We start from the raw sequence: 10,000 nt of genomic DNA, 5'->3' as shown, positions 1-10,000 counted from the left end.
ACAGGTTAAGTTTGGGCAGGCTGTCATCATGCTTTGGTGTACGTATCGCACGCTAGTGCATGGTGCGACGCATTTTGAATTCAAAGCGTGCTCCTCAACGCAACGGTAAAGCGCTTTCATGCACTTTTGACTAGTGACGAGGTTTGCGCAGTTTTCCCGCCGTGTCGGCGATTTTGTTTTGTCACAGCGCATTTCTGTTACTAAACGCAAATATGTTTTGCTGTGCCCTAACCAAAACCACCCCTAAACCTAACCTGTCAGTGAAGTAATGTTTCTGCTGCTTTACTTTTGCCAAGAACAGCGAGATTGGGCGAATTTCTACCTAGATTGTGCCTAAACCAAAACCATCCCTAAACCTAACCTGTCACAGGGCGTTGTGGAGCACGACTTAACTTAAAAATGCGTATTGGACACACGCGATAGTGAGTTCAAATCAGCGTGTCATAGATACGCTTAGCCTATGCATGATGTTTGGGAAGGGCACAATTCATAAAACTCAGAAACATACAATGCTTTTTCAAAAAAGGGTTCTATGTTCCCCGCTGCATCCAAGTAGACTGCTGCCACATTGCTAAGAGCAGGTTGTTGTTACATCTCTGACAGGTTAGGTTTAAGGATAGTTTTAGTCAGGGCACATACAAAAATGGATTTTAGTAGAAGTTGTCAATTCATAGTAAATATGTGGTAAATATGAAAGTAAGAGGAAAAATACTACAGGTACTGCCTTTTAATACAGACTATACAGGTATGTACAACATTATAAACATTGCTGTTGATTTCATGTTCTTCAGCCACCAATCATGCCAGCAGGGTCTACTGAAGGTCTCTGGTCACTGCGTCCTCGTCATACTGCAACAGGCACTCAGTCTCACTTCTGGGAGCTGTAGAAACAACAAATAAATTAATACTTCACCATGCACCTCATATTGACATAGCAAATATATGAATAAGCAAGTCATATTGAGCCCAACAGGGATAATCTCCTATTTCAGTCTTCTATGGTCTCATGCACTATGTCTCCCTGCCAGGATATGTAGGATGTAAGAAAATAAATCAAAACATAGCAATGCACAGCATTGAGAACTTATCTATAAAGTAGCACAAGTCATATTGCCAATGTAGGCCAGGGGTGGGGAACCTATGTCTTGAGGGCCGTTTGCGACCCTTGAGGCCGTTTTATCTGGTCCCCGATATAATTTTAATGTTATTCAGCTTCACATAAAATATGACATATTTTGTAAAGGAACCTTAGAAAATACATTTGCAAGTTATATTCAGGGAAGCTGAAGAAGGTGGTGTTTGTTTAAATGTGGCTGCCTTCAATATAGGTCTAAAGTGAAGGGGAAAATCCTGGTTTGTGTTCATAGTACGGCCCTTGGAGACTTTTGCGGCCCCTCGGATGAATTTGAATTGGCCCTTCGAATGAGAAAGGTTCCCCACCACTGACGTAGGCTATAGGTTAAGCTTACCCTCTTTCACTCTTCTGTGGTGAGACTGTGCCCATTTTGGGTTGACCTCCACACGCGTCTGTAGCACAGCACACAGGATTGCAGGACACAACATCCTGCAGGACACTACAAAAAAAAACACAAAAAAAACAAGGGGAATGAATAAATTACCTGACCAGTTATTAAACAAATGAAAATTGATGTGCCAGAGCTGTGGTAAAAGTAACCTTGGGTCCAAATCATCTAGGCCTAGGGTGTGTGTGTGTGTGTGTGTGTGTGTGTGTGTGTGTGTGTGGTAAATCCAGTGTTCACATTATTCAGATATGAGAATTAATTCATTCATTCATTTTAACTGACATTAGTACATACCCATATCAGTGCCATTTCACCCTGCCAAGACACTGGACCTGGGTCTATTGGAGCTCTCTGCTCAGGGTGTCCTCGTTATACTGCAGCAGGCACTGTTGTTTCTATAGTTCCTAGAAGCGAGACAAATAAATAAATACTTTGCCATGCACCTCATATTGACATAGCAAATATGTCAATAAGCAAGACCTATTGAGCCCAACAGGGATAATCTTACACTATATCAGTTTTCTGTGGTCTCTTGTAAGATTGGCCCATCACCATTCTGCAGGACACTACCGTCTCCCTGCCAGGATCTGTAGGATGTAAGAAAATAAATCAAAACATAGCAATGCACAGCATTGATTACTTATCTATAAAGTAGCACAAGTCATATTGACAATGTAGGCCAGGGGTGGGGAACCTATGTCTCTAGGGCCGTTTGCGACCCTTGAGGCAGTTTTATCTGGCCCCCCAGATATAATTTTAATGCTATTCAGCTTCACATAAAATATGACATATTTTGTAAAGGAATCTTAGAAAATACATTTGCAATACAATTAAGTTATATTCAGGGAACCTGAAGAAGGTGGTGTTTGTTTAAATGTGGCTGCCTTCAATATAGGCCTAAAGTGAAAGGGAAAATCCTGGTTTGTGTTCATAGTACGGCCCTTGGAGGACTTTTACGGCCCCTCGGATGAATTTGAAGCGGCCCTTCGAATGAGAAACGTTCCCCGACCCTGACGTAGGCTATAGGTTAAGCTTACCCTCTTTCACTCTTCTGTGGTGAGACTGTGCCCATTTTGGGTTGACCTCCACACGCGTCTGTAGCACAGCACACAGGATTGCAGGACACAGCATCCTGCAGGACACTTCAAAAAACAAGGGGAACGAATAAATGACCTGTCCAGTTCTATAAAAAAGAATACCCTGAAAAAGAACACCCTATTGTTTCTACAGCTCCTAGAAGCGAGACAAATAATTTAAATACTTTGCCATGCACCTCATATTGACATAGCAAATGTATCAATGAGCAAGTCATATTGGTCACAAAGAAGTTAATCTTACATTCTTTCAGTCTTCTATGCTGCCCTACAATATCAGAACGCAGTATCTTGAAAATGGTCGAAAATGGGTTTAGACCGGAAATTGGCTTTAAAATACCTTCTTTTTCTTGTGTTAAATTTTTTTGGCCCAACTTGGTCCCGTTTCGGAAAAAAACGCAAAAAACTGATTATACTGCGCTTTTTGGTTTTAGGAGGTTACGTGTTACTAGCCAAGAACGCAGTATAATGCGAATTATACTGCACTTCTCCATTGACACCGTGGTTTTGGTGTAGACCGTAATACCACAACAGAGCGCAGTATAATGATTTTTCAGCTAAAAAGTAATGAGAATGTTGGTTTTTTTTGCTTTTTTCTTGCGTGCATAAATTTTCACCATAAAAAAGTATTATATGGAAGTGTCATCACCACTTTACCTCCAACACAGTCGCGTGGACAGAAAGGAAACTTTAAAGCCTTTTTTCTCAGTTTGGCATTTTGAATTATACTGCGTTCTGAAATTGTAGGGCAGTATGGCGAGTTAGGCCTTCAGGTGACTCGTCTTCGCCATATTATGAGACAGCAGCCTATGAAAACATGGTAAATAGAATAACCCATTAACCTTGGGTCCTAATATAATACATGGACATAAACTAGCCTACATTATTTAGACAAGGTCAGTAGACCTCCACGTGAAACAATAAGAAAAAGTGACCATACATAATTTCAATTTCTTGAAGAGGCCATCTACACTTATTTGTGCAACAAGTGCTGTTTTGAGGACCCATACTTTTTAAGGACAGGTTGCCTACTGTTGCAAATGGCAGGGTATTTCACATTGATTTCGGGTGGCGTGCTCAACTTGACCACTCTGGTCGACATTGAGCTCGCGCTGATACATTGGGCTCGCGTTACTGAGAGCTGCCGCCAGAACTACTCACGGTTAGCTTTCATAATATAGAACGCAACAAGGAAGAATCGGTCGGTTTGGTGAAAGGGCAAGGTGTAGCATGGAACTAAATTGTATCCCACCTTTGACTTGATTTTACGCAGGTGGGTCTTGGGAACCCCTGTGTGACTGCCTAGGTTTCAGGATAGAGAAAGTAAAACAAAAATCATTGAGTAAAATCGATGGGGGACAAATTGTAGCTTTTGTAGACTACGTCGCTACTTGAGGAAAAATAGCTTAACTACAGGAATGTTAGCTACTCGATACATAGTAGTGACGCTACGACCAAGCTACTAGAGAATGTAGTTAAACTAGTCGCTTCGCTACTGCCCAGCACTGAAAACCAACATACCCAGACGGCACACCAGTCTTTCCAACGTCGCCTTGATGCATTTTTGCCGCTGTAAAATACATTGGCAAGGCGTCTAAGCGTTAGTTCATCAGCGAAATGCCGGGCAGACGTGAAAAATGAGCAGTGCCCAGCATCTAGTTGATGAGCTAACGCAATAGCATGCTAATGGTAGCCTTTGTCTATCTTTAGGCAGGGGAAAGGCAACTGAGAACGAGCAATGTCAAACAATTTACCATCAACAAGTATACTTAACATATTCACTGTTTCACCACAGCATTTTGTCATTACGATGCTCGCAAGTCATCAGAATTTACTAGCGTACAGCAGCAACTAGTGTAGTCACATTGAGGGGACTTGAGCTACCAGCTATGTAAAGCGGCTGTGCCATAACTTAGCAATGGCGGATCTGTGTTCAGAGGAGCTATTCAATCGCTCTTGAGTACTGAAACTTTAAACCACAGTTGAGTAAAATGTACTTACATGTATATGAAGCCCATTTTCCGTTGGTATGTGAGGAACTTTTCCCCCATATCGCCAAGAAACGTGTAAACCACACAGACAGCGCGTGGTTCTGTTCAATCAGGAAGGCGTTGTTGACCGCGGCTGATGGCTTCTTTGTGGCTTGTGTGTGGAATTCGCATTGTGCCAATTAGTTTTACTGCCACCTAAAGGCTTGGTGTAGAACTAATTTAACCAGAGACGGTCTATTTTCAACTAACTTGAACAATCCTTGCTTTAGTTCAGAATACCATTTAAAAACCAAGCACATTGATGTTTTTCCTCAAAAGCAGCTGAGGAACCTTTTTAATTCGAAGGGTCACTTCAAAATGTATGTCCAAGAAAGATCATTCAGATGATTCTATTTTGATAGCCTATTCTGTAGGTTCATTTAAATGTTTATAGCACAGATCGAATTGTTTGATCAACTTAATTTCTGAGCTTATAGGCTAGTATCATAATAAAATGTACTGACAGCAAAGCTGTGGCTAGTAGAAAGGTTTAATGCAGGGGTGGGGAACCTTTTTCATTCGAGGGGCCACTTCAAATTCCTACCATGGTCATAAAATCCTCCGGGGGCCGTACTATGAACACAAATCAGGATTTCCCCATAAAATGTAGGCCTATATAGACGCCTTTAGGCCTATATAGACATATAGACATCTTTAAAGGTAGACAACTTTAAAACAGTCCCCACCTTTTCTAGGTCCCCTGAATATAACTTAATTGCATTGGAAATGTAATTTCTAAGATTCCTTTAGGACTGCAAAATATGTCATAGGCCTATTTCATGTGAAGTTGCAAAACATTATAATGATATCAGGGGCCGGATAAAACGGCCTCAAGGGCCCTCGAGACATAGGTTCCCTACTCCTGGTTTAATGGTTAGTGATTCTGAAAAACACCACTGGGCAGCGTGAAAAAACATACACACACACAGACACACACACTAGAGTGTGGCTCGGGCCGTTTTTTTCTGTCCGAGCCCGGCCCTCAGCCGACAGAAAAGTGATCGACCCCGACCCGAGCCCGAGACTAATTAAAATGTTTGTGTCCGAACCCGTCCGAAGTCCGAGACCACTGTAATAACAACAGAACCTGTGCGCAAGCAAGATTTTCTATGTGGGCTCCTCCATACTCAAAATACCACGTGATAAATAGCCAGGATAGGCAAAGACGTTAGGATGAGGCAATTTGCAGTAGCCTAATTTAGTTACGCACGCATAGTAAGTATATATAAAACACACACACACACACACACACACACGTGACAGCGCACCTTATGTTTCTTTCGGTTAGACCAGAGATGTTGGGTGCGGTGATCAAATGCATGGGAGGGGCGTGAGAGGATAAGAAAGGCGAAAACTAACGAATACCTTTTGGATGCAGTCAGCGCGGCTATGGAACATTTGTTACGTTACTGTTAGTGCAAATAAATGCCCGCGAGCCCCGTGAAGATGCCGCTCCTTGTCGTTAAGAAGGATGGGCTATAAGTTCACCCCGAAGAAGAGTAGCCTGTTCGGCCCTCCAAGAGAATGTCATTTCCCCTGATGTCCATGCGGTCAATATAAAATCAGGAAAGGTTGCACGCGCATAGTTACAACTGTACAGTAAAAGTGACAAGAATTAAGAACCTACGTGAAGGACATGAAATGTCACAGCGGACAAAATAGTAACAGGAAACCTCTCCGCCCCTACCTTAGGCAACTCCACGTAGCGTGTGCGTCTTCTTTAATCCATATTATGCTCCTTGCTACCGCATGCTGGAAATGTAATCCTTGGCGAGCAATGCAAAAGACCACGCGTTCACTGACAACTGTTGATTTGCCGCTTATTAAGAAAGCAAGTTGACTCGGCATTCCTGCTCGGCTGACTGGGAGTGAGCGTCCATGTTGTCGCTGGTAACTGGCGCGTGCATAGCCTACAGCCAATAATAATCACTCGCACGAGTAGCCTACCAACATTTTCATTTATGCATATTCAATTACTTATTTTTTAATCACAGAACTGCCGTTTGCATGAACTGAAACGTTTCCTCTGGTTGCTTACACTTTTCACAATGTCTGTTTGCTTCAAGCCCGAGTCCGACCCGAGTCCGACAGATATTCTATTTTTTTTGTCCGAGTCCGGCCCGGCCCGTCGGGTTCCGACCCGGCCCGTCGGACTTCGGTCGGGTTGCCATGCTCTGACACACACACACACATTTTAGTAAAAGGCCAAAAAATGCCCTAGGGCCCCCAACAATCCCGTTGCCTAGGGACCCCAAAATCCTAGAAACAGGCCTGCCGACCCCCCACTCCCTCCCACCCACCTGACCTCACCCCACCCCACCCCACCCCACTTGAAATTGACTGGGGCAGCTCCCGACCTGATCACTGGCATTTACATATTAAAGGCTCTTCTAAGAAGGGGATGGGAGGGGGGCATGGGGGAGCCGCAAATGCTGTGGCTTGAGGTATGAGGCAATTTAAGGTGCAAAACTCATCCACAAATTCCTCTTTTCATGCAGTGACACTAACACACACACACACACACACACACACACACACACATTGGACCACCTCTGCACTTAAATGTTATGCCCCCACAGGCGCAGCGAGGCCATGTATGGAGTACATCCCCACAGCCAGGTATAGCACTCATTTACTATTCATTCCATATATACACACACGCACGCACGCACGCACGCACGCACGCACGCACGCACGCACGCACACACACACACACACACACACACACACACAGTCTCTCACACCCACAGCACTTCAAAGCTTCAAAGTGATGGGCAGTGAACTCTACCCAAGAGACTGCAGAAGATGAAAAGAGAGAGAGAGAACTAGAGTAGCCCTGAGAGAGAAAAAAAAACAGGGGGAGGGGAGAGAGATCGAGAAATGTAAAGTACAGTAGTCAAGAAGAGGAGGGGAGGGGAAAAGCAAAGGATGAGAAAAGGAGAGGGAAGAGGAGGGGAGGGGAAAAGCAAAGGATGAGAAAAGGAGAGGGAAGAGGAGGGGAGGGATAAAGAGAGGGATGAGAGAAGGAGAGAGGGAAGCTGATACTTGAGGTGAGAGGATAAAATCCATACAGCGAGCGGGAGGGGAGAGAGATTGAGAAATGTACAGTACAGTAGGCAAGGAGAGGAGGGGAGAAGGGAAAGATGAGAGAGCAGCAGGGGCGGAGCAGAGGGGGGGGGGGGGGGGGGCAGGAACCCCCGGCCTCACCACTTGGGGGGCCCCCTGCCAGTGGCTTTCGATTGCCAAACATCTTGTAGGGGCCCCATTCTACGATATTTTGTGGGCCCAACGCCTCTGACACATCTCCCGCCCCCCCTGTCCCAATACCAGTGCTCCGCCCCTGGAGAGCAGTGTTGCCATTTATCCCACCAGTATCCCACCCAATTGGACTGCTTAGGATGGCCGTCTGCCCGTAAAAATGGCTTTTAGCAGAAAAAAAACGCCGAATTTGTAGCCATAGAAATCATGGATCATCAATCCATGGATTTAGTGCTTCCAGGCGGGTTTACAGCATGTTTTGGGTTGGAAATCTTCAGCCTCATCTGGCAACCCTGTGAGAGAGGAGAGGGAAGCTGATACTTGAGGTGAGAGGATAAAATCCATACAGTATAGTATGGTTGTACTTATTGGCACAGCACTACATCAAGACAATGGCTCCAGGTTTCATAACATTTATTACACACATTATGGATCATTTCATCTTGATTTTATACAGCTTCTACTGAAAATCAAGTGCTAACATTATCTTACTTCTCTTTGTCATGACAGTGACTTTCTTAAAAGAAAGAGCATGCACTTCCTACTAGGGCTGCACGATATTTGAAAAAAAAAGAGATACTTCGATAACGATATTTAAACGATATATAGAAATATTGTTGTTCTTCTTCTTGTTAGACATTTGTCGGTCTGTGAGGGGGGCACGGCTATGGTCGTGGTCGGCTTCTCGTGCATTTGTTGACATTCAGCAAATGATTGGACAGCACAGAACATTTTTACTTGTTATAGATAATAATTACGCACACTGTAGCTATAAAAATGCATTCAGGTCATAGAACTTTTCAACCCAACAGGGTCTTCAGCAGGCATGAAGACCCTGTTGGGTCAAAACGTTGTATGACCTGAATACATTTTCAAAGCGGAGCTACAGTGTGCAGACTTCTACACAAATGAAGTGGTATTCCCAGCATAGAAGTAAAAGAGGTGGGAATGTGATGCTAGGACAAGGAGACAGAGGGATGTCTAATGCTAGCCAGTCTGTGCCCTCCATTACATTACATTACATTACATTGCATTTGGCAGATGCTTTATAACCAAAGCGACTTTCAAAAGAGGACATAATCAAGCCAACATCACAAGCAAATACAAAGTGCACAGGAGATATACAGAACAACAAGTGCAGTTGCAAAGAGGGGTTAGTTGTTTTTTTTGTTTTGTTTTTTTTTGTGTTTTTTTTTTTTTACTTGTACTTGTACTTTTTGTACTTGTACTCCAAGTGACGCAACAGCTTCAGCGTTGCTACCAGTCAGGTCAAGAGTCAAAGCAAGTACTGTCTGAGTTGCCGCAAATACGGGAACTCCTCCCACTTTGTTGGGAAGCAAACAACCAGTAGCAAACCCAGGGAGGCCATTTGGAAAATATTGTTTGGGAAATGTTAATTGTTATGCTCTTGGTCAGACCAAGTCTCGAAGAGATTTGAAAGTCGATGATAATCAGGCTAGTCTCATGCCTACTGAAAGAACACTGAGATACAGAGAGACAAGAGGATGAATAAGTGAATAAGTGCATGGGAGAGAAAGTACATTTGACAAGATGGCAGCGATTGAGAGAGAGAGAGAGAGAGAGAGAGAGAGAGAAAGAGAGAGAGAGAAAGTTCATTGAAATTGAGTGAGGGAGAGAAAGAGAGAGAGAGAGTTCATTGAAATTGAGAGAGAAAGAGAGAGAGTTGAAATTCATTGAGTACACTCTGCTGTCATGTCTTAAGAGCCAATGAAGACAGTGAGACGTGTCAAGGCTGATTTCACACGTCAAGATGAAGAAAACAGATGTCATCCAGCACGGGGGGTGAGGAGGAAAGATGTCAAATAAAGAATACGTACATCAGGATGGAACGCATCACAGACTTTGACACCCACCTATCAAAGATTTCAGGCATGAGTTTTTGCAACTCCTCAGTCTATCTATGATCACAGACTTTGACAACCACCTATCAAAGATTTCAGGAATGAGTTTTTGAAAATCCTTCAGTCTATCCATGGTTCACAGAGTTTCACCTTATTTAAACCCTGACGTCTAAGCTTGGCCGGTCAGTGGAGTTAAAGCAGGTGGTTTTAATGCGTATATATCTGGGCATCTG

The 10,000-nt window shown here is 43.6% G+C and overlaps 1 protein-coding gene and 1 long non-coding RNA gene across 2 annotated transcripts in view; both read right to left on the bottom strand.

The window, feature by feature from the left end:
• LOC134469271 (1-phosphatidylinositol 4,5-bisphosphate phosphodiesterase beta-1-like) overlaps positions 1-10,000 on the bottom strand; it is a 229,197-nt gene that overhangs the window by 145,191 nt on the left and 74,006 nt on the right. The window lies entirely within an intron of this gene.
• LOC134468577 (uncharacterized) lies at positions 340-2,731 on the bottom strand. Its single transcript, XR_010038847.1, has 5 exons — positions 2,561-2,731; positions 2,032-2,110; positions 1,818-1,927; positions 1,470-1,574; positions 340-881 (listed from the first exon to the last, which is right to left on the bottom strand). It is a non-coding gene; the product is annotated as an uncharacterized LOC134468577 (long non-coding RNA).

Source organism: Engraulis encrasicolus, chromosome 18 (genome assembly GCF_034702125.1).
Source record: "Engraulis encrasicolus isolate BLACKSEA-1 chromosome 18, IST_EnEncr_1.0, whole genome shotgun sequence".
Taxonomy (NCBI): Eukaryota; Metazoa; Chordata; class Actinopteri; order Clupeiformes; family Engraulidae; genus Engraulis; species Engraulis encrasicolus.
Note: the sequence above shows the minus strand (reverse complement) of the source record. Positions and strands in the feature narration are given on the sequence as shown.